A 24,812-nucleotide genomic window follows, 5' to 3' on the forward strand; every position below is an offset into this window, starting at 1 on the left:
ACCTCATAACTTCAAAGAAGGAAAAATACCAGATAAACATTTTCTAGCATGATATGTCTTCCAATGCCATTTGTCAAGGAAACGCTTAATACTTCAAAAGTTTTAGAAGTTTCTGAGCTTCTCCACTGAATCCAAATTTCTTGGTAACTTAATGTTGGCTTTGGTTCTGCCTTGGACTCATTTTCTTTTTAAATTGGAACCATCTCAAAAGTAAAGAGGATGTCCACACAGAAGAAAGGGAAAATTTCAACCTTCATTAGCTGTTTATTTAGTATTATGACCTTGGTGTTTTATCACCAATTAGTGAAATAGTATTTAAATCTTGGGGGTGGAGGTAGAGCATTTTTATTGTAGCTTTTCTTACTTTAATAACTTTGCTGATATTGGGGTGCACCTCTCTTTCCTCCCTTCTCCAAATAGTTTAGTTGTGGGTTTTTTTTTCCATGAGCTAAATGACTATTTGCTGTTTTACTACCTACCAATTATAACCTAACAGCTTCTTCAATCTAATTAGGTCATAAAATATTCCTCATGAGATTTTCAAACAACCAACTTTGGATGACAATCCAGTTTCTGTTTAAAGTTGCACCTTGGCACCTCAATTTGCATGAAGACAACAGAAACTTGCATTTTTGAAGAAGGGCTTCTAAGTCATGACTTTACCTTTTTCCACTTCTTTCCTTTACAAACATGAAGCACATACCTGGATGCAAAAAGCTGTGAACCTACCGTGGAATAAATTGAAACTTGCCCAGCTACCTTCATTCTGCTATTTACTTTGTGACTGAAATATACAGAAAGCTACACACTAACTCAAAGGAGAGTCCCACCATCAAGAAATCAAAATTGTATTAGAAAGGTAGAGTCCTTCCTACCTTAATGTATATCCTAAGTTGAGATACCCTGTTATTATCTAATGAGTAAGTTACTTCAGTAAGATCATCACAAACTCTACTGAATCACTGTAATCTAGAACCAGATGTCCAAGAACTAACACTGTAGCCAATGTATTTTATGATGTAATACTCTATACTTTTACTGTAAAAGATAAATTATTTCTGCAGGAACAAAAAAGTCCAGTAATAATACATCAATGTAGTGAAAGGAGCCATCACACAAGGATTTTCTATCAAAGAATGCTCCTCCTGATCGCCTGCTAAAATAACTTCTGGCAAGTCCAGTTCTGGACAGACTGAGCTTGCAGAGTGAGCCGCAGATATTTACCTCCTCTTCTTTCACCCAGCAATTTATCCTTTTTCAATAAACATTGAACTGTGCACCAGACTCTTTTCAGCTAAGTCTCAATATTCCAGATACACAAGCTTTTATGTCTAAGCACCAACCCAAATTGTGTGGAAGAGGTTGCTATCAGCTCTGGATCAAATTACAGCAGTCACTGAGGCCCCACCCCACTTCTCCTTTCGCACAGTCCATTAGACCTGAAAACAAATTTTTCCATGGTGCAGACAACTCCTGCATTTAGAACACTTCACAGAAAAAAGCAGATCATCCAGTGTGCACTCCCCATCCCCCAAGCTTAGTCCTTTCATCTCAGCCAAACAAGCCACAGCTCTGCTGAATGTGTTTATCACACTTTCAAGAGATATGAGTTCCTGCGTCACTGAAGCTCTAAGACTCACTAAGCTGCCCTAGTCCTCTGAGCTTTAGGGGCAGCCATTTTAGCTCAGAGCTTCTCCTCCGTGCACAACATGGCTTCTCCTGGAGTCTGCTAGGCTAACAATCAGAAATGAATGCTAGAAGAGCAGGCTGGGCTCCTCCTATGCTCTTCTCTTCCCAACAAAGAATTAACTGTTTTCATTTCTCTCTGAAAAGCAGCACCTTTCTCCTCCTCAAATGTCATTCACCAAGATCTCCAAAGGTTCTTTTATTCCATGATTGATATGCTGGTTTGTTAGTCCCAGCAGAGCCCTGGTCAGAGCAGGATGACCCTGGGCCAGATCCTGTTCTACATCAGGATTTAGGGGTGCAGTGGGGGGACCTCCAGAATGCCTTGGCTTCTTGGAAGTCGTCCTTCCACACACAGAAGACATACCATCCGACTCTGCTTGCCAGATTCCAAAGTCTAATGACCTTTGTTAATCACCAGCCAGTCTGTCTGCATCAGCAGACCCTGCCAAAAGACACACCCTTCAACACAAAGGCTGTAGCTATTCCTTTTAAAGGAGGTTCTCTGAAAGCTCCATTGTGTAGCAGAGAGGAAAACAAAATCTCTTCCCTTCAAAACTTCAAGCCTTTAGAAATAATGCAACAAAAGGCTTTCTGCTGTGTGTCTTTTGGAAAGTTTGAGCCTGATTTGCACAACATCAACAGAAGTTACGGTTCTGCAGAAGGAAAGCAGGGCACCTTCGGCATTAAGTCATCCACCTAGAAATGAAATTCATCTCTCTATGTAGTTCTCTAATATCTTGGTGTCTTCTGAAGCTATTATCAAGGATGCTAACTTCACTGGACACAAACATAAACTAACAATCTCCTTGTTCTGCTACAAAGGAGATTAAAGGGTTATGAGATCAGAAAAAGAGTCACTGATTTGGAAAAAGAAGAGATGATGAAAGTGATTTCCTAATGGGTTCTAGCTTTAATGTTGTTGCAGCCTCTGCCTCAAAAATAGCTCAGAGCCTTAGAAGAGGTTAATCTGCAGGCCGCTGAGAGAACCAGCATCAGGTAGAGCTGAATGGCCTTCAATTTCATGTCTGCACCAAGTACTGAAAGGAGGATGTAGCCTACTTTGAAAGCCATCTTGCTTTTGTGTACACATTTCTCCTGAAGACGCTGACAGAAGAAGAAAATAGAAGTTGCTGGCATGGCCCAATCAAAGAGATAGAAACTTGATATGTTTATGAGATGGTACATGGGCACATGTGCAAAAAGTGACAGCAAGTGGAGGGGAAGGGAGTAGGGAAGGACAGAGACAAAAACACACTGGACATGAAGATGACCCATTCATATGTTTTTGCAGCAGATGGTAATCCTCTAAGAAACCAAAACCGAGAAAAAAAAAAAAAAGGTGAGAAATAAGCTCTGCATATCTTCTTCATCAATCCCGAAGAGCAGCAACCCTAAGAGGCTAACCTAGTCACTGATCTGCTATAAAATTATGATTTTAAGTTAAAAGCTTTGATCTCATATCTATTGACTTCATTTAATAATACTATGATTATGAAATTAGCAATATTTTTTCTCACCAAAATCAGCAAAATCAAAAGGAAAAGAGGAAGTTTCTGAACTAACTAAAAAGAGTCTATTTCAAAAGGTCATGAGATGAATCTACATATCAAACAAGCACCCCTGTCTTCTACCCCAGATATATGTCCAGGCCCTTCAAGGTCAAATAGACCTCAGATGCCTAGACTTTAAACACCACCCATCATGATCCCTGCAAGGTGAACACAGATTCATTCTAAAATAACTGGCACCTAATGTGACTGGTCCTCCTAACATGAAACCCCTAAACCATCCTATTTAGTCACTGCCTTTAGTACTACTTATTCGTTGCTGGTTTGTTCAGTTTGCATTTACAGTTTGAAGGATTTCAAAATGTGGGGTTTTGATGGGCAAACCCAAAATCCAATTGTTTATGTTTGACAAACTCTTGAAGATATAAAGAACATCCAGAGATGATGTCAAAGATTTGAAACATATATACAGAAATGGGGAAAAGTAAATTATGGACAAAGCCTGCTCATTTTCAATCTTAAGAACACCAATTTTAATTTATACGACCTGCCCACCTACTTTCTGTGCTCAGAATTCCAGAGATCCATTTGCCTCAGTTTTCCCTCCTGTGAAGGAGGAAGGAGACAAACCACAGCTTCATCGTCCATCCTTCCAACTCACTGCTCAGACGCAACCGGAGCGGGGAGGTGTTGACATTGTACAGCATTCTTACAGGCCCGCCACCATCACTTGGTCCAGGTCAGCTTGGCAAACACTGCTCTTTAGTTTGAGGGCCCAGGAGCATAAATGTGGTCCTCAAGTCAAAATCCCAGCTCTCTTCAGGAAGTGATCAAATTAAAAGGCATAGGCCTTGCCTGGATCTAACCTGTTCTCTGACTGAAGGACTGCAGCCCAGAAATAAAGCTGTGAAGCACCACAGCCATGTGATTCAGTAGCAACTAATTATAACCTTCAAAGCCTTTGAGAAATAGAACCAGAAACACCATAAGGTGCTTTTCCTCTGTCCACTCCAGAAACCTAGTTTCATTTATAAGACACTAAACTTATAAATCATAATTCTAATAAAAGGCTCTCATTAGCACCTGTTGTTTGAACTTTTCTTAGTTTTCTTTCTTATGAATGGAAAAACCAATTATCCAAGGACAGGTAATAGAATACATAAATTCTGGAATAGTTCAGCTAGAAAAACAGAAAAATCAAGAGACTAAAGATCATTCTAAAAAATGTATTTGCAGATCAGAAATTGTTGATATGCTGAGGTCAAAGATTTGTGATGTGTATTGGGAGATTAATATTTTCAGTTGCAAGCCCCAGGACCTTAAGATGAAAAATGATTTTTTTTAAAAAGGCACTAGTAAACTTATAAATGTTGGGTTGCTATTCTTAGCAACAAGGGAAGTTCTATATCACTACTAATCATTTACACTTGTTATGGCTGAAGTGGAAGTTCTAATAATTTAATAATCATTTAAAGCATCTTTCCAAAGAGTAATGACCTGAAAAGTTGAGGTGAAATCTCTTTCAGGAACAGCAGTTATGGAATCAAATCTACAAATGCAAATATAGAATGTCTAAATATATATATCTATACACAAACACACATAATTATAGATATAATTAATGACATACAGATATATGTAATTAATTTTCTTGATTTAATTTTAACTCATATATGGGCATATGCCCTCCAAATTTAACAAGAGCTGGGGGCAGAATCAGTTCTTTTCTGAATAAATACAAATGACATCGGTACTATCTCCATGTTATAGTGTAAAACAATAAACCAGCAGGCAGAGCGTGGTGGCTCACGCCTGTAATTCCAGCACTTTGGGAGGCCGAGGTGGATGAATCAGGAGGTCAGGAGTTCGAGACCAGTCTGGTCAACATGGTGAAACCCTGTTTCTACTAAAAATAAAAAAAATTAGCCGGGTGTGGTGGTGGGCACCTGTAATCCCAGCTACTCAGGAGGCTGAGGCAGAGAATTGCTTGAACCCGGGAGAAGAAGGTTGCAGTGAGCCGAGATCGCGCCACTGCACTCCAGCCTGGGTGGCAGAGTGAGACTCTGTCACTAAATAAATAAATAAATAAATAAATATAAAAAAAAATAAACCAGCAAAATAAACCAACAAGCAACTTCCAACAACAAGCTACCTCCAACAATCCCATAGCATTTGGTACTACTATAGATTCTGGCTCACCATGTAGTCTTCAAATGACCTATCAAATGTTTATACTTTTTGCTACATGATCTAAGCAGTTCTGTGTACTCTTGGCAATTCACCACACTAATGAAAGGTTTAACGTATCAGGGAGGATAAATAATTAAGGAATTCAGAAGGGAGACACAGCTGTTCTTCAAAACCAAATTTTCAGAAGAGAAAGGATTAATTTGCAATCACATATGTAACCCCCAATATGAGACTGAATTTAAATAGTAGCAGGGAAATACCATGAGACGAAGTCCTGCCAATGCATGTGGCCTCTGTTGTATACAGTTGGCCTGGTCCATCTGTGGGACCTTGTATATAAGCACAAAGTCTGAAGCAGGCAATTTGCAGATTAATAACCCAATCACCTACTGGCCAAGGATGCTAGCCTTCAGGTTACTTTTTATTTTAGGATCGCTCTCCTGCATAAAGTTTTCAAGTACTACAGAGTATGCTGGAGTACTATTTCTTAATAGATACCTTTGGAATCATCATTAAAATGAAATGAGCATCTAGGGATGTAATCCAAGTGGCTAAAAATGTTGGATATGTAAATAAGAAGTCATTCCGGCTGAGTGACCTGTTATGAAAGCAGGTAGTAAGTGTCTCATACAGAAAGAGATACTACATACCTTCTGGAGAATTCATGCATTCCTTTGCAATGATATAAGGCTAATTGAGGCCAACAGGCCAATAGGCAGTCTGCCAGCTCTCCTGTCCGTAGAAAAGGAAGCGTGTGATTTGAATAAGGAGATAAAAGGAGAGAAGGGACAAGAAAAGAAAGGGAGGAAGCAGGCTGATATCTCAGTAGCTTTAGACTTCATTATCTGTAAAGGGGAACTTGCAGTTCACTGGATAATTCTAATTCTGAGAAGCGTCTTGACAATTTTCTTGAGATGTGGTTTAGAAACAAAACAAAACAAAATGAAGATGACTCCCCCTCAATGAAATTCTCAAAATGCAACCATGATAAATGAGATTCCAGCTCATCATGTCCTTTCAAATGATGGGAACCCATTCTTGGTGTCCTAAGAATGAGTAAGTGAGAAATAATAAGTATTGAGGAATTCTCTGAAATGTCATGGGTTCACCAGGAAGTTCCTTGGAAACTGCAGCTGTTCTTGCCCTTGTACTTAGAACAACAGATAACTGATTTCTCCCCCACCAGAGCTAAACCTCGCCCAAACAGCAGAGACAGAAAATCACGGTGTTGCTTTATCGACTCTTCAGAATGCTGGCTGGGTTTCTACAGACACTTTTCACACAAGAACTCTCATTATAAAAATTGTAAAATTAAAGGGAAGTTGCAGATATGCTGCTGGGTCTTCATTACAGAACTGATTAAGACGCAGAGTAAGCAGAAGCTGCAGTACAAGTCATCTTCCACATCATGAAAGACCAAGACATGAATTGAGAACTTTCCCTGGGGGCTGGTCAGCCTGACTGACCTCGGGCCTTGGGTGTGTCTTCATGGCCCAAAGTGTTCGTGGCTCACAAGATTCAGCCAAACATACCAAGTCTCAATTTTACAGATTCAGTGAATGAATCCAGAAACCATTTTTAACAACTTACCTTGTTTTCTATTACTATGCAAAGAAAAAAAAAAATGATGTATGGCCAGTGGCTTGCGGAGTGTGTGAGGAAGTTTTGCTGAAATAACTTCTTTTATCTGGGGAAAATCTCAATCTAATCTCCCTGAGACTTGCTCACTTTTGTATGCTCATCATTTGCTCAAAAAATTCAGACAATTCACTTGCTTTAGATGAGAATGATTCTGAGCCTGCCTCCATCAGTGGCAGCCCCTGATGTAATAACCCTTCCAGTCTATTTTCTTATAGCAGACAAAACTGATTACCTAAGCCTGGCACCTGGATCTGCCTGTCTGTGTGTCTTTCTCCAAACCATGGTTTCTAATATAACTACCCTGTGAGGATAAAGTCCTAAACCCCTGCTTTCTGAAAAGGCAAACAGTGCCTGAGCCTATATAGACCGTAAATGCTTTCAAGTCCTCCTACTCAAGGGGACTGTGATTTTTTGTTTTCCTCTTCTTGACTTCTGCCTGTAGCAGAAGCCAACAGAAGGCTGTCCTTCTCTCTTATCAAACTAACCAACTGGCCCATTCAGATACATTAGTTTCCCCACCCTTGCTTCAACAAATTAATGCAACCTTATAGCAGGAGAAACATCCATATGTGTTTCTATATGGGACTGGAATATACTCCAAAATTAGAAATTTTCTAAAAATGAAAGCTAAGAAATTTCTTTTCTCTTGCAATCCCCAATCTACTTTTAGCAAGTAAGCTTATTCCTAAAACTTCTTACATCCCAAGAACTGAGCAGAAAGCTTAGACATTTGTCCACCAACACAACAGTAGGCTTTATTACCAGGTGAAAACACTACAGTGCTCAGTTAAGGAGCCAAGCCTCGCATTCCATATACCCTTACTGATAAATCCCACTTTTGCCCAACAAAGTTAGATTTTTCAGCATATCCACTGTTGAGCTGTTTTTAAAAAAAAAGAAAAAAAAACATACAGAAATGCCTATCCAGCCATTAAGGAATTTGTTCTCAGGTCACTAAAACCAAAAAGCGACAGTAGGTATGATGTCTCTGCCTGCCATCTTCACCTTGAGAGCAAGTCTTTTGAGGCCCTTACTTTGATCATTTTGTTAAATGAAGAGATTAGATCATGACGTTCAACCTTTTTGTACAAAGGACCTGTTTTACAAGATTTTCTTCTCATATTTTCTAAGATTTTTTTTCCTGATTAAATTCATTCCCTTACATTTTATTATTCAGAGGCATATAAATGCCAATCTTCATGTGACTGCCTTCTTATAAATTAAATCCAGGGGCTTTCCTTGACAACTCTATCTTAGCCACCACTCCCAACCCTTACAAAATCTACAAAATTGAAACCCCTACTCACACCACCAACCCACACACAGTTTCTCTCTACCACAATACACTACTTTATTTCCTTCACTATTGGCATGACCCTTGTTTGTTTGTGGTCTTTTCTTCCCACCAGAACACAAGTACCCTTAGAAGGAGTCTAGGTCTGTCTGGCTCTTCAGCCTTGGGAACACTCAGTGTACTCAACAGGTACTCAGAAATATACGCTGAATGAAGGAAGGAACAAATGAATGAACTAGAGCTTCTGAATGATAGGATTCCAACCAACCAACAGAGATTGGTCATGAGTGTTAGATGACTCTACTAACCCTGTGTTGTCATAAAGCAGTAGTCCCAACGAGCGGTAATTTTATTCCCCGCTTGCCCCAACTTGGGGCTGTTTGGCAGTATCTGCAGGCAGTTTTAGTTATCATACCCAGCATCTGTGGGTAAAGGCTATGGATACTGCTAAGCATTCTACAACGCACAGGACAGCCCCCACAACAAAGAATTATCTAGCTCCAAATGTCAATAGTGCTGAGACTGAAAACTTAATGATCTCCAGGTATTTTCATTCTCTGCATATAACCCACCTGTCTTCAGAGGCCCTTTATGGGGTCCTGGCTGGGGAGTCTCTGGATCCTTAGAGGGTCAACAACCTGGGAGAGCCCAGGTCCAAGATTTTATAATTGTGTGGTTCTAAATGATCTTAGCAGCCCTCATGCTATATGATATCATGATGAGTTTTCAGTTTTATTTTTCTAATTTGGGTATGTTACCAAAAATCTCTTCAGAAAAAAAAAAAAAATCCTAGGCGAAGGCATGTGACTGGTCTGTCTTTCCTAGTGATACGGCCTTTGTATCCACCCTTGCACAGTTGATAATCCTGTGAGTTTTGTGAGTAAGGGGCAAATGTCATTAAAAATGGTCAAGTCAGCTGGGCACAGTGTCTCATGCCTGTAATCCTAGCACTTTGGGAGGCTGAGGCGGGCAGATCACTTGAGGTAAGGAGTTCGAGACCAGCCTAGCCAACATGGTGAAACCTCTTCTCTATTAAAAACACACACAAAAATTAGCCGGGCTTGGTGGCAGGCGCCTGTAATCCCAGCTACTCGGGAGGCTGAGGCAGGAAAACTGTTTGAGCCTGGGAGACAGAGGTTGCAGTGAGTCGAGATCATGCCACTGCACTCCAGCCTGGGTCACAGAATGAGATTCCGTCTCAAAAAAAAAAAAAGTTAAGTCTTTAGCATGTGGCCTCTGACTAAAATTTCTGTGAAAAACAATGCATATGTTCTCCTCTCCAATGTGTAAAATCATCTTCTTTCAAAGTGACAGGGCCCCAGGCTACTATAAGTCACTCTTCAGAGGACAAGTAATACGTTCTTTTTTATTCTTATATCCCCAGGGCCCAGCATAAGTCTGGCTCTGATGAGATTTGTGCTATGAGTACTAACTGTATGCAGGCCTGCTTTCCAGGAGAAAATTAACCAGTGGTACAAAATCGAACTAAATGTTCAAGAACCTAAGGAATTCCAGAGAGCATCCATGAACAGAAAAACAAAACAAAACCTAGTGCTTATGAAGCTAATGAAGCCACATCACAGTGGTTAGCTGACTACTGAGACACTCGCAATTCTAAGTCTCCACTAGCAATTCTAAGTTTCCACTTGTCCATGAGTTTTAAGTAAATGACCATCCTCCTTTTCCTCATCATCCATGGAGAAGATGCCTCTGGCTGCATTGTTCCACCTATGTGTTTATAACACTGCTAAGCTACCCTGAACTGATGTGACACCTGGAGTCATCACCTGACTACACTTGAGACCATTTGGTTGCCTTCCCTCCACAAAGCCTTTTTTATTCTTGTTTGCAAAGTATCCTGGAAAGCCAGAGGAACAATTCTGTCCTATAGCTCAAAACTGTATAAACATTTTCAGTGGAGGGAGTGTAACAAAATCAGGTAGAAACAGAATTTTTTCTTCTTCGCCTCCCTGAAAAATATTGAAATATTATTTGTGCCTTCCTTAAGTCAAAGAGAAGACTCTACTCTAAAAGTTAACCATCAATAGGTTCATCATGTCCAATGGAGAGGAGATCTTAAAGACCATATAGTCCAACCTGGTCCAACATCTTCATTTTCCAGAGAGTGAAACTGAAGTCTCAAGAAAAATAACCTGCCCAAGCCTTCTGGCACATGCATTTTCTGAAGCCAGAAAAAAAATCTTTTGAATTTCATAATTTGAGACAGGACCTCACAAGTAAAGACATTCCATACGTGTCAGTTGTTCAACAGTATTCACACTTAAGGTCCATGCCCCGTATATTCTCAGTAATGAGTCTTCATCAGGAAGGCAGATTTCAGAATAACCACAAGTGTCTCCTCTACTCTGAATCCACACCCAGGAGAGTAACTGAAAAGGTACAAAATCCATTTTTTGCAGATTGACTATTCAAAGAACTTCTTAGGCATGCAAGCAGTGTGTTTATACTTTGGAAACATGTTTGGAAGACTGAAAGTTGCTGACAAAGGTATACACAGAAGAACAAGAGCTATAACACTGAATTATCTTTAGAATCCAACCTCATGGAGTCGGAACAACGTTATGTAGTAGCTTTATGCCTGCCAAATCTACCCCACGAGAAACATCGTCTTGTTTCTTATGGAAAATGTGCACTGCCAACAAAGTCACTGAAGAGGCTAGCTGAACGAGCCTTAGGAGGATCTGGACATAGCAGGGTCGGTTCATGTAAAATGGAAAGGAAAGGAGTAGTCAGCCTTACGAATGTCTGTCAAAAAAAGCCAGCCTCTTTGTGGAACATCTAGTGAATGACTCAGACTAATGATACCAGAATATTGTTCATACTGGATTTCGCTTCAAATTATATACTGCATTCTGAAACCAACTTGGAATATTTTTCTCTCTTTACTAATATATTAATTTATCTTTATCCATTCTTTATTTATCTAACTTTATTCCTAGAGGGTATCTATATCCATTTGTTGGATATAAAAAAATCTAAATGTATCAGAAAGTCTGGGAATCATCTTTAACTTTTAAACTATCTCCCCTAAGGGTCTCTTAGAAGAGCCTGTTATCATTCTGAAGAGAATAGCTTAGAAAATCAGGAAGATGTTGAGATCTCTATGTTTGTTCATGGTTTTCCTCCATGTAGAACACTTTCACCTGCTTTTGGAAGGTCTAAGTAATTCCCATCCTTTACGACAGTGGTTCTCAAAGTCTAATCCCTGGACCAGCAGCATCAGCATCACCAAAGAACTTGTTAGAAATGCAAATTATTGAGTTCCACCCAAGACTTGAATCAGAAACTCTGGTGTTGAGGTCCAGTAATTTTTTTTTACATATTCTCAGGGTGATTCTGAGGCCCAAGCAAGTTTTAAGACCAAGCTCAAGTTTTCCTTCCTGTATGAAACAGTCCCTGAGACCACCAGCTAGAACAGTGAGCATTCCCTGCTCCACTGCATTGGAGCCCTATTTTAAAATGCTGCCGACTGGATGAATGCAATAATAGCTACGCAGTCCTTGAAGAGCACAGGAGACAACTACTGTTTGCAAATATTTAACTTCTTCTATAGCAATTAATGAGAAAATACTAAGTTGCAGAACCAGCATCAGAAACTAACATGAGTACACTCATAAAAGACAATTACTGGTCTTGAAAGAATGAAGACTGTGGCTACTTCAAGTGCTGATACTGATACCTACCTCCCTTAAAAACTTCAGAAGGGTTCATGACACAGTGTCCTTGATATTTCTAAAGCAGGACATGGATCCACAAAGGAAAGAATCAGAGTATTTTACCTAGAAAATACTAAGAGTTGGGTAAATCCTCAGGATCCCAGACTCTTCCATGACACGATGCTTTCGTGATAAATAAAATCTTATTAGAAAATACCTCCAAGCTTAGAGTGGTCATTTGATTGTTGCCCTAAAGCTATATTGCAGGGCTAAACTCTCAGTTAAGAACCAACATCTGAAGACAAAGATGTGTCTGGAAATCTCTCAAAAGAAGGATATATGCTTTAGGCTAACCAAAGAAACTTCCAGAAAAAAATGGTGGCTAATTGTCTCACACTGCTAACAAAGGCTTGGCTGGGGAAAAAGAAAGACAAAATATAGACAAAGAAAAAAAGAGTTTGGCCATACCAAACCCATAAACTGACAGGACCCTTGAATCAAAAGCAAGACTTAAAACTTAGAATCATGAAGTTCAGAGAGAAAAATTCAACTGTGTCCTGCCCAGGAACCTAGCCAGAACCCTTTTAAACTGCTGAAGGACTACTGCAGCAAGTCAAGCCATCAAGACACAAACTCAGGTTCTAAAAGCAGAATTAAGCAGGGCTTGAGGAGGGGATTTAAAGAGATGTTTCTCTCATTTTTTGAGGGCCAAGAAAAAGTTCTGCTAGTTATGCCTCGAAGACAAATGAGTTATTTAAAAAAAAAAAAAAAAAAACTAAAACAAGGGGTGGAGGACGACAGAAAAATGTAGCATGGAAAAGACCCATGAAAAAATCTATTTTGGAGGCACAGGACACAGAAGAAAATTATATACAACAATTAACAGAGATTCTATGAAAGAAGAGATCAAAGACAAGATGACAAGACATCAGCACAAGATGAAAGAGAGGCTGGCAGTTGAAGAAAGAAAATGATGACAAAAATAATATCATTGCAGAAGTAATAAATATATTAAAGTTATAAGAGGCAAAATCCACAAATCAAAAACAATGTTGATGATGTGGAAAACAGTCTTCAAAAAACTGCACAAAATGCAGAGGAAAAGGACAAGTAGATGAAAGCAAGTGGAGAAGATGACAGATAAGAAGGTTTGAAAACAGATCGAACATACAGATAAAAGGTTTCGTAGAAGTAGACAGCAAAACAAAACAAAGCAAAACAAAATATGCTTAAATCTGTGGTAGAAAATACTTAGTTGAAATAAAAGAGTATCTGTTATTCCAAGAAAAAGTAAGACTGAATCAGTAAAATGGAAACATCTTGGTGAGGTTACAGAATTTCAAGGCTAAACATTGAATCCTATATACATCAAGACCTTTAACAATTAGTCAATTATAACAGAAATCTAAGTCAGGTGTCCTCTGACTTTTTCACAGTAACATTTGATGACAGAAAAAAAGTGAAGCTGTGTCTGTAGAGGCTCAAGAAAGAGAGAACAATACCCAAGTATTCAATTCCCAACTAAGTTCACAACCAGTTTTTTAAATATATAGAAGTAATAAAAAGTGATTTTCTAATCAGCATAGTCAGAGAATGCAGCATGTAAGTAACTTTTCTTCAAAATACAACCAACGGAAGGTTCAAAATCAAGATCTCAAGAATAGGTAATTTAGAGGTAAGCGGAAGCTGTGAGCATTGAATCCACTTACATTTAGAACTAAAATTGAATAATTGATAATACTTACAAAATAAAATTATAATTCCTTAAATGTAGTGGTTATAACAATAAATAATTCCGTAACAATAACTATAAAAGTATGTAGAATTGGAAAAAAAACTTAACCATAATAAAATACACAGATGGAAGTGAAAAAGCTTTAGAGGATAAATATTAACGGGCAGCAGTGGCTCACGCCTGTAATCCCAGCACTCTGGGATGCAGAAGCAAGTGGATCATTTGAGGTCAGGAGTTCAAGACCAGTCTGGCCAACGTGGTGAAACCCATCTCTACTAAAAATACAAAAATTAGCCAGGTGGTAGTGGCATGTGCCTATAATCCCAGCTGCTCGGGAGGCTGAGACAGGAGAATTGCTTGAGCCTGGGAGGCAGAGGTTGCAGTGAGCCGAGATCATGTCAGTGCACTCTTGTCTGGGTGATAGAGTGAGACCCAGTCTCAAAAATAAAAAAAATAAAATAAATAAAAATATATATATATATTATATATGGGCAAATATTCTCAACTTTCATAGCAGGACAGAAATACTCATACTATTTCATTTCTGAAGTTAACAAATTTCCAAATAAAGGTGTAAGAACATTAATTTAATCAGTAATAAAAATAAAAACAGACTATAGCTTTGAATTACTAGAGGAAAGAACTCAAAGAAAATGCAGATTATATAATAAAATGAAGAGGACAAAGGAAATTGCACAGAAATATAAAAGAGAATGCATAAAATTAATTAGAATTAGGTATATGTGATATATCAATAAATGTGAATTGGATAATTCTTCCTCTGGAAAATATCCCCAGAGTAAATTGAAAAACAATCTCTAACTGGATTCTGTCTGTAAGAGACACATATATAGTAAAATGATACAAAAAGTTTGAAAATCTAATATCATTAAACATATACCAAGCAAAAGAAGGAAGAAATCATGATTAATGTTATTCATGGTTAAATTCAAGATACAAAAGCTTTTAACATGATAGAGATGAACACTTAATAATGTAAAAGTACAATCCACAATGGAGATTTATTATGAATATTTATGCTCTCTAGCAGCACCAAATAAATAAAGAAATAAAGATGGCAACAGATACAAGAAATAGGCATAAGCACTTAACAGATTAATTGGAGAAAGACCACCAAGGATATAATTCATGTAATTCATAAAACTGAGTTAAGAGGTACATTTCATATTCTATATCTGGAAATAGAAAACATATTTTCATTTCAAGTATCTGTGAGACATCTACAAAAGTTTTCAAGTGCCCGTGGAGGTTTATATCTTTAATGCCACAATTAAGAGATAATACATTACAAATTTAAAAAATAGTACACAATTTCTACTTACAGTGAAATAAAGGTATGTTAAAAAAAAAAAAAGAAAGAAAAATCCCAAACATTTGAGAAAATTTTTTAACATTCTCCTAAGCAATTTCTGGGGTAACCAGAAATAAAAACTCACCAGTAGAATATGACTTTTAAAATGCTATGTATTTAAATATGGAATCTGGTAAAAGCAATACTTAGAGGAAATTTCACAGATCTATGAAAATTATAAAGCAAGAAATAATAATACTAAATGAATCAAACATCTAACTCAAGTACAGGGGGAAATGGAAAGACAGAAGAAGAAAAGTGGAAGAAAAGATATGACTACAATAAAAACAAACTCAGGAATCAATATATTACATAATAAGGTAATTTCCTCAGTAACTTTTATTTTTTAAAAATATGCTATATAAAATTAAATTAAAACAATTAGCTAGCCTAATTAACAACAAAAAGGGAGTAGGGCAAAACATAAATATAGAAAATAAGTATAAGAAGTAGACACTATCCAAAAATGTAAAGGAAAATGTATTATAATTTTAAAATTACCATGTAAGACTCATGGCAATATATGTAAAACCAATGTAATGTGTCTAGAAACACATATATTACCAAAATTAATCCAAGAAGAAGCAATATCAATGAAAGACTAGCAAACAGTCAAATAGCCAACCTAATCACCAAAACATCTTAAGTGACATTAAGGAATCAGTAAATCAGATGCTTTTTAAACTGGTCTAAAGTCTCAAGCACAAGATTGTTACCAATGTATTTCCAAATCCAGTGTGACACAGATTACAGAGCTTAGTCCACAATAAATACTAGTAAAAAGCAGAAAAATGTCACTTAGAAATATTGAGGCAGAAATTCAAAATAAAATCCAGGAACTCATTAAACAAATATCCCTCCAAGATCAAGTAGGGTTGACTGAGAAAAGTCAATTTCAATACAGGAAAATCTATCAACACTCCACTATATTAAAATGTCAAAAAATAAAATAATAATTTTATCAGTACCAAAGAGGCTGAAGAGCACTTGATGCAATTCGAGATAAACTCAGTGTTATACTTAATGATGAAACATTAGAAAAATTAAAGTAAAAAACCAGACAAGGATTATCACTGGTAGTTAGCATTGTTGTGGAAATGCTAGCCAATGCATTTGTACAAGAAAACAAAGTAAGAGAAACAACTGCTAGAAAAGAGGAGATAAAGTTTTCAAAATTTACAAATAAGGTAAATTATCTAGGCGTGGGCCCAAGTGAATAACACTTTCATTTTCTACTTAATGATGTGAAAAATTTTCAACAAATTTCAACACGTTAAACATTTAAAAATAATCATCAAATGTAAAACAACTGGGGTGATTGATAAAGTACTAGTTATCAATAAACTCAACTTTCTTATTTCAGATTACTAAGAATGTTGACTCTTCTGCTGACAATGACATTCTTTTTTTCCACCCTGTCTGGGATTCTTGAAGGACTACTTCTAAGTCAATAACCTCAGACAATCCATATTCAGTGATTTTAGAAACTCCAGCCTTAAGGTTATGAAGATAATTTTTGGTGATTATATCTTTATATCATCAATTCTCAATCAACACATTGCTCTACCCATACCTTTAAAGGAAGAGCAGGGATCTGTTATCACGGCAGAAGGGAGGCAGGAATAGATTGTAGCTCCAGGCAGAGCAGCATGCGGAGGCTTGCATTGTGAATTTTAGCTCCAGATTGACTGCAAGAACAAACCAGCAATCCCAAGAGGACCCACAGGCCCTCTGAAAAGAGCAGACTGCTCCTGCAGGACCCGGGAGACACTGCAAATACTGTGAGTGCCCCAGCTGCAGAAATGGGAAAGGGAGACCCTCCTCTCCCAAACACACACCCCCCACTGGAGAAGCTGAAGGTCTGTTTGCAGGAGAAGTTTCCGACTTTACCTGGAGCTGAGTCAAGTTAGAGAGCCAAGTGAAATACAGGGGTAGAGGAAGCAGCAGGAAGGCCCTGGGATCTCACTGGGTCCCCAAGCGGCCCATTCCTGCCTGGCATCACAGGGATCCATTGGGAGGGTGGCCAGAGGAGGAGGGGGTAAAACTCCACAGGGAGAAGGAACTCTGTAGCTGAACTTTGTAACAATTTAAACGTGGTGAGAAGCCTCCTGGCCAGAACTCCGGGGAGGGCATAAATCCGGCGTGCAGACTACACAGGTGTGGAAGAACTAAAACCCTTTTTTCTCGCAGCTGGGAGGTGCGTAGCCTCAGAGAAATTTTCAAGCCCATCTCGCCCTCCACCTGGAAACAGACTCAGGGCTGTTGAGGGGGTCACGGTGAGAGTGAGACCAGCCCTTCATGACTGCTGGCTTTCCCCCACTTCCCTGACAACCTGTACGACTCAGCAGAGGCAGCCATAATCTTCCTAGGTACACAACTCCAGTGATCTGGGAATCTCACCCTCATCTCCCACGGCAGCCGCAGCAAGACCTGCCCAAGGAGAGTCTAAGCTCAGACACATCTCTCCCCACCCTACCTGATGGTCCTTCCCTACCCACCCTAGTAGTGGAAGACAAAGGGCATATAATCTTGGGGATTCTAGGGCCCCGCCCACCTCTGGTCTCTCTCCACACTATTATAGCTGACAGTTTTTAGAAAATGCCACCTCCTGGCAGGAGGCCAACGAGCACAAAAATAGACCATTAAATCACCAAAGCTAAGGACCCTCAGAGAGTCCATTGCACACTCTGCCACCTCCACCAGAACAGGTGCTGGTATCCATGGCTGAGAGACCCCTTAGACAATTCACATCACAGGACTCTGTGCAGAAACCCCCAACCAGCCTGTTGCTGCGTAGACTCGCTGGGTAGCTAGACCCAGAAGAGAGATAACAATCACTGAAGTTTGGCTCATAGGAAGCCACATCCATAGGAAAAGGGGGAGAGTACTACACATCAAGGGAACACCCCTTGGGACAAAAGAATCTAAACAACAGTCTTCAGCCATAGACCTTCCCTCTGACAGAGCCTACCCAAATGAGAAGAAACCAGAAAACCAACCCTGGTAATATGACAAAACAAGGCTCTTCAACACCCCCCCACAAAAAAATCACACTAGTTCACCAGCAATGGATCCAAACCAAGAAGAAATCCCTGATTTATCTGAAAAAGAATTCAGGAGGTTAGTTATTAAGCTAATCAGGGCGAGACCAGAGAAAGGTAAAGCCCAATGCAAGGAAATCCAAAAAATGATACAAGAAGAGAAGGGAGAGATATTCATGGAAATAGATAGCTTAAAGAAAAAAAACAATCAAAAATTCAGAAAACTTTGGACACACTTTTAGAAATGCAAAATGCTCTGGAAAGTCTCAGCGATAGACTTGAACAAGTAGAAGAAAGAAATTCAGAGCTTGAAGCTAAGGTCTTCGAATTAACCCAATCCAACAAAGACAAAGAAAAAGAATAAGAAAATATGAACAAAACATCCAAGAAGTCTGGGGTCATGCTAAATGACCAAACCTAATAATAATCAGTGTACCTGAGGAAGAAGAGAATTCTGAAAGCCTAGAAAACATATCTGGGGGAATAATTGAGGAAAACTTCCCCAGCCTTGTGAGAGACCTAGACAGCCAAATATAGGAAGCACAAAGAACACCTGGGAAATTCATTGCAAAAAGATCTTCACCTAGGCACACTGTCATCAAGTTATCCAAAGTTAAGACAAAGGAAAATCTTAAGAGCTGTGAGACAGAAGCACCAGGTAACCTATAAAGGAAAACCTATCAGATTAACAGCAGATTTCTCAGCAGAAACCCTACAAGCTAGAAGGGATTGGGGACCTATCTTCACTCTCCTCAAACAAAACAATTATCAGCAAAGAATTTTGTATCCCCCAAAACTAAGCATAATATATGAAGGAAAGATACACTTGTTTTCAGACAAACAAATGCTGGGAGAATTCGCCATTACCAAACCACCACTACAAGAACTGCTAAAAGGAACTCTAAATCTTAAACCCTGGAAACAGATCAAAACAGAATCTCTTTAAAACATAAATCACACAGGACCTATAAAACAAAAATACAAGTTAAAAAACAAAAACAAAAAACCAAAGTATACAGGCAACAATGAGCATGATGAAAGCAATGGTACCTCACATTTCAATACTGACAGTGAATGTAAATGGCCTAAATGCTCCACTTAAAAGATACAGAACCACAGAATATATAAGAAGTCACCAACCAACTATCTGCTGCCTTCAGGAGACTCAACTAACACATAAGGACTCACATAAATTTAAAGGGGTGGAAAAAGGCATTTCATGCAAATGGACACCAAAAGTGAGCAGGGGTAACTATTCTTATATCAGACAAAACAAACTTTAAAGCAACAGTGGTTAAAGGAGACAAAGAGGGACAGTATACAATGGTAAAAGGCCTTGTCTAACAGGAAAATATCACAATTGTGAACATATATGCACCTAACACTGCAGCTCCCAAATTTATAAAATAATTACTAATAGACCTAAGAAATGAGATAACAACACAATAATAGCGGGGGCTTCAATATTACACTGACAGTACTAGACAGGTCATCAAGATAGGAAGTCAACAAAGAAACAGTGGATTTAAACTATACCTTGGAACAAATGGACTTAACAGATATATACAAAACATTTTATCCAACAACTGCAGAATACACATTCCATTCACCAGCACATGGAATGTTCTCCAAGATAGACCATATGATAGGCCACAAAATGAGCCTCAATAAATTTAAGAAAATTAAAATTATTTTAAGCACTCTCTCAGACCACAGTGGAATAAAACTGGAAAGCAATTCCAAAAGGAACCTTCCAAACCATGAAAATACATGGAAATTAAATAATCTGGTCCTGAATGAACATTGGGTCAAAAATGACATCAAGATGGAAATTTAAAAATTCTTCAAACTTAATGACACAATCTATCAAAACCTCTGGGACAAAGCAAAGGTGGTGCTAAGAGGAAAATTCATAGCTCTAAATGCCTACATCTACATCAAAAAGTCTGAAAGGGCACAAACAGACAATCTAAGGTCACACCTCAAGGAAACAGATAAACAAGAATAAACCAAACCCAAACCCAGCAGAAGGGAGGAAATAACCAAGATCAGGGCAAAACTAAATGAAATTCAAACAAACAAAAAAAAACACAAAAGATAAATGAAACAAAAGCTGGTTCTTTGAAAAGATAAATAAAATTGATAGACCATTAGCAAAATTAACCAAGAAAAGAAGAGAGAAAATCCAAATAACCTCACTAAGAAACAAAACAGGTGATATTACATCTGATACCACAGAAATACAAAAAGATCATTCAAGGTTACTATGAACACCTTTATGCACATAAACTAGAAAACCTAGGAGAGATGGATAAATTCCTGGAAAAATACAACCCTCCCAGCTTAAATCAGGAAGAATTAGGTACCCTAAACAGACCAATAACAAGCAGTGAGATTGAAATGATAAATTAAAAAATTACCAACAAAAAAAGTCCAGGACCAGATGGATTCACAGCAGAATTCTACGAGACATTCAAAAAAGAATTTGTACCAGTCCTTTTGACACTATTCCACAAGACAGAGAGAGAGAGAACCCTCCCTAATTCATTCTATGAATCCAACAGCACTCTAATACCAAAACCAGGAAACGACATAACCACAGAAGAAAACTACAGACCAATATCCTTGATGAATATAGATGCTAAAATCCTTAACAAAATACTAGCTAACCAAATTCAACAACATATCAAAAAGATAATCCACCATGATCAAGTGGGTTTCATACCAGGGATGCAGGGATGGTTTAACATACATGAGTCAATAAATGTGATACACCACATAAACAGAATTAAAAATAAAAAATCACATGATCATCTCAATAGAGGCAGAAAAAGCATTCGACAAAATCCAGCATCCCTTTATGATTAAAACGCTCGGCAAAATCAGCATACGAGAGACATACCTTAATGTAATAAAAGCCATCTATGACAAACCCACCGCCAGCATAATACTGAATGGGGAAAGTTGAAAGCTCTCCCTCTGAGAACTGGAACAAGACAAGGATGTCCACTCTCACCACTCCACTTCAACAGTGTTGAAAGTTCTAGCGAGAGCAATCAGACAATAGAAAGAAATAAAAGGCATGCAAATCGGTAAAGAGGAAGCCAAACTGTCACTGTTTGTTTGCTGACAATAGGATTGTTTACCTTGAAAACCCTAAGAACTCCTCCAGAAATCTCCTAGAACTGATAAAAGAATTCAGCAAAGTTTCTAGATACAGCATTAGTGTACACAAATTAGCTCTTCTGGACACCAACAGCAGCCAAGCAGAGAATCAAATCAAGAACTCAACCCCTTTTACAATAGCTGCAAAAAATAAAATAAGTACTTAGGAATATACCTAACCAAGGAGGCAAAACACCCCTACAAGGAAAACTAGAAAACATTGCTGAAAGAAATTATAGATGACACAAACAAAAGGAAACACATCCCATGCTCATGGATGGGTAGAATCAATATTGTGAAAATGACCATACTGCCAAAAGCAATGTACAAATTCAATGCAATCTCCATCAGAATACTACCATCATTCTTCACAGAATTAGAAAAAACAATTCTAAAATTCATATGGAACCAAAAAATAGCCCACATGGCCAAAGGAAGACTAAGCAAAAGAACAAATCTAGAGGCATCACACTACCTGATTTCAAACTATACTGTAAGGGCATAGTCACCAAAACAGCATGGTACTGGTACAAAAATAGGCACGTATACCAGTGGAAGAGAATAGAGAACCCAGAAATAATCCCAAATACTTACAGCCAACTGATCTTCAACAAAGCAAACAAAAACATAAAGTGGGGAAAGAACATCCTTTTCAACAAATGGTTGAAATTTGTTGAAATTATCCAATTAGCCAATTACTGGGATAATTGGCTAGCCACATGTAGGAGAATGAAACTGGATCATCTCTTACTTTATACAAAAATCAACTCAAGATGGATTAAGGACTTAAATCTACGACCTGAAACTATAAAAATTTTAGAAGATGACATTGGAAAAATCCTTCTAGACATTGGCTTATGCAAAGATTTCATGACCAAGAAGCCAAAAGGAAGTGCAATACAAACAAAGATAAATCGCTGGGACCTAATTAAAGTAAAGAGCTTTTGCATAGCAAAAGGAAGAGTCAGCAAAGTAAACAGACAACCCACAGAGTAGGAGAAAAATCATCCACAATCTATACATCTGGCAAAAGACTAATATCCAGAAACTACGACAAATTCAAACAAATCAGTAAGAAAACAACAATCCCATCAAAAAGTAGGTGAAGGACATGAATAGCCAATTCTCAAAAGAAGAGATACAAATGGCCAACAAACATGAAAAAATGTGCAACATCACTAATGATCAGGGAAATGCAAATTGAAGCCACAATGCAATACCATCTTACTCCTGCAAGAATGGCCATAATCAAAAAATCAAAAAACAGTAGATGTTGGCATGGATGCGGTGAACAGAGAACACTTGTACACTGCTGGTGGGAACTAAACTAGTACAACCACTATGGAAAACAGTGTAACAATGTGGAGATCCTTAAAGAGCTAAAAGTAGAACTACCATTTGATCCAGCAATCCCACTACTGGGTATCTACCCAGAGGAAATGAAGTCATTATTCGAAAAAGATACTTGCACATACATGTTTATAGCAGCACAATTCACAATTGCAAAATCTTGGAACCAACCCAGATGCCCATCAATCAATGAGTGGATTAAAAAACTGTGAGATACACACACACACACACACACACACACACACACACACACACACACGATGGAATACTATGCAGCCATAAAAAGGAATGAATTAACAGCATTTGCAGTGACCTGGATAAGACTGGAGACTATTATTCTAAGTGATGTAACTCAGGAATGGAAAACCAAACATCGTATGTTCTCACTGATATTTGGGAGCTAAGCTATGAAGACACAAAGGCATAAAAACAATACAATGGACTTTGGGGACTTGGGGGGAAGAGTGGGAGGGGGGCAAGAGATAAAAGACTACAAATATGGTGCAGTGTATATGTGGGTGATGGGTGCACCAAAATGTCACACGTCACCACTAAAGAACTTACTCATGTAACCAAATTCCACCTGTACCCCAATAACTTATGGAAAAGTAAAACAATTAAATAAAATTAAAATTAAAAAAAAAGAAAAGCCACACTATCTCCTCCTAAAGGAATTTAAGCAGGTGGAGGGAAACCTGAGAATGAGCTGTTGTTATGCAACCCAGTCCTTTGCCTTTCCCACATAACCACCTGAAAAAAATGTCAACTCTGGAACAATCTTAAATGAGTGTTTTCTCCCAAATTCTTTTTGCATATCCTCAGATTGGTGTCCCTGCAAATTCATGGTCTCAACTCCACCCAGTAATCTGATGTTCACATAGTTAAGTCTGTCTCCCATTGCTCACTGTGTCTAACTGAGAAGAGGAAGAGGATTCCCTTTTCTCTCAGGGTTTCCCTTCCTCATCTGCACAGACACCTATCTTTTCTCTCTTATCCTCGTGCCACAATGGAAGTGGTGCTCCCATGTCCCATCATCTAAGGCTGATTCCTTAACTTGAGCTCTTGAGTCAGTCCTCACTGCCTCATCTGCAAGATGGTCTGATAGTTATCCTTTCTGCATTTTCAATTTATCTTTGACTACTAGCTAAGTCATCCCCACCTTAAACTCTCACCCATCTAGGGGAGAAAACACACATGCATGCATGCACACACACCCTCCTCCCCCCCACACAGACACACACATTCTCTCTCTCTCTCTCTCTCTCCATGTCCCTCTGGCCTAATTTCTTCTCTAGGGAAATTATAGATAAGAGTCAAAGAGGCCTGAGGTTGAATACCGACTCTAAATTTATTAGCTATATGAATCCTTGACAAACTATTTAAATTCTCCAAACCTCTATTTCCTCATCCATACCAAGTAATCCATATATCACAGGGTTGTGTAGAATAATCTGGATAAGGAACATAAAGCATTTGGCATAGTTTCTGGCATACACAAAAACTTAACTACAATTGCCATTGTTATCATTAATTCCTCCTTTTCACAAACTGCTTTCATGTTCCTTACTTCTCCTTCAGTCTTCTACATCTGGCTTTTGTAACTCTAATTCTGCTAAACCAAATTCATCATGGTCAGCAACAACCTTCTTAGGAGCAATAATAGGATACTTTTGCTTCTAAACCTTACAAAACCATTGTTTCTGTACCATTCTCCATCATGGCCAACTCTTCCTCCAAATAACTCCCTTTCCTGGACACCTATGACTCTCTCCACCCTGACCTCCTCCCCCAGCACCACCAATTTGTATTCATCCCTCAATCTCAACTTACAGGAGGGTTTCTCAAACTCGGGGTGCTATTCCCATTTGAAGCCTGATAATTATTGTGAGAGGCTGTCCTGGGCATTGTAGGATATTTAGCAGCATCGCTGACATCCCCACTAGATGCTGGTAGCATCTTCCCTCATCCCCAGTAGTGACAACCAACAGTGCTTCAACTGTCTCTCTCGAGACACTACCAAATGACCCCCCCCCCCCACCTCCAGAAGGGTTAGCACAAAATCATACCCAATTGAGTACCACTTTCTCTAGAAGGCCTTTCCTGGCACCTCAAGGCTGGGCTCGACCCTTCCTAGGGACCCCTGAATCTCC

At 38.6% G+C, this 24,812-nt stretch overlaps 1 protein-coding gene across 15 annotated transcripts in view; it reads right to left on the reverse strand.

The window, feature by feature from the left end:
* Positions 1–24,812, reverse strand: part of ZNF462 (zinc finger protein 462) — a 153,610-nt gene that overhangs the window by 90,696 nt on the left and 38,102 nt on the right. Inside the window, exon 1 of one of the 15 annotated variants that reach the window (XM_016961385.4) lies at positions 3,757–4,167. The exons of the other annotated variants lie outside the window; for them this stretch is intronic. The gene's annotated coding sequence lies outside the window, so the exon portion shown is untranslated. Of the gene's footprint in view, positions 1–3,756; positions 4,168–24,812 lie in introns of those variants that run through there. 15 annotated transcript variants of the gene reach the window in all.

The sequence above is a fragment of the Pan troglodytes genome, chromosome 11 (genome assembly GCF_028858775.2).
Source record: "Pan troglodytes isolate AG18354 chromosome 11, NHGRI_mPanTro3-v2.0_pri, whole genome shotgun sequence".
Lineage (NCBI taxonomy): Eukaryota > Metazoa > Chordata > Mammalia > Primates > Hominidae > Pan > Pan troglodytes.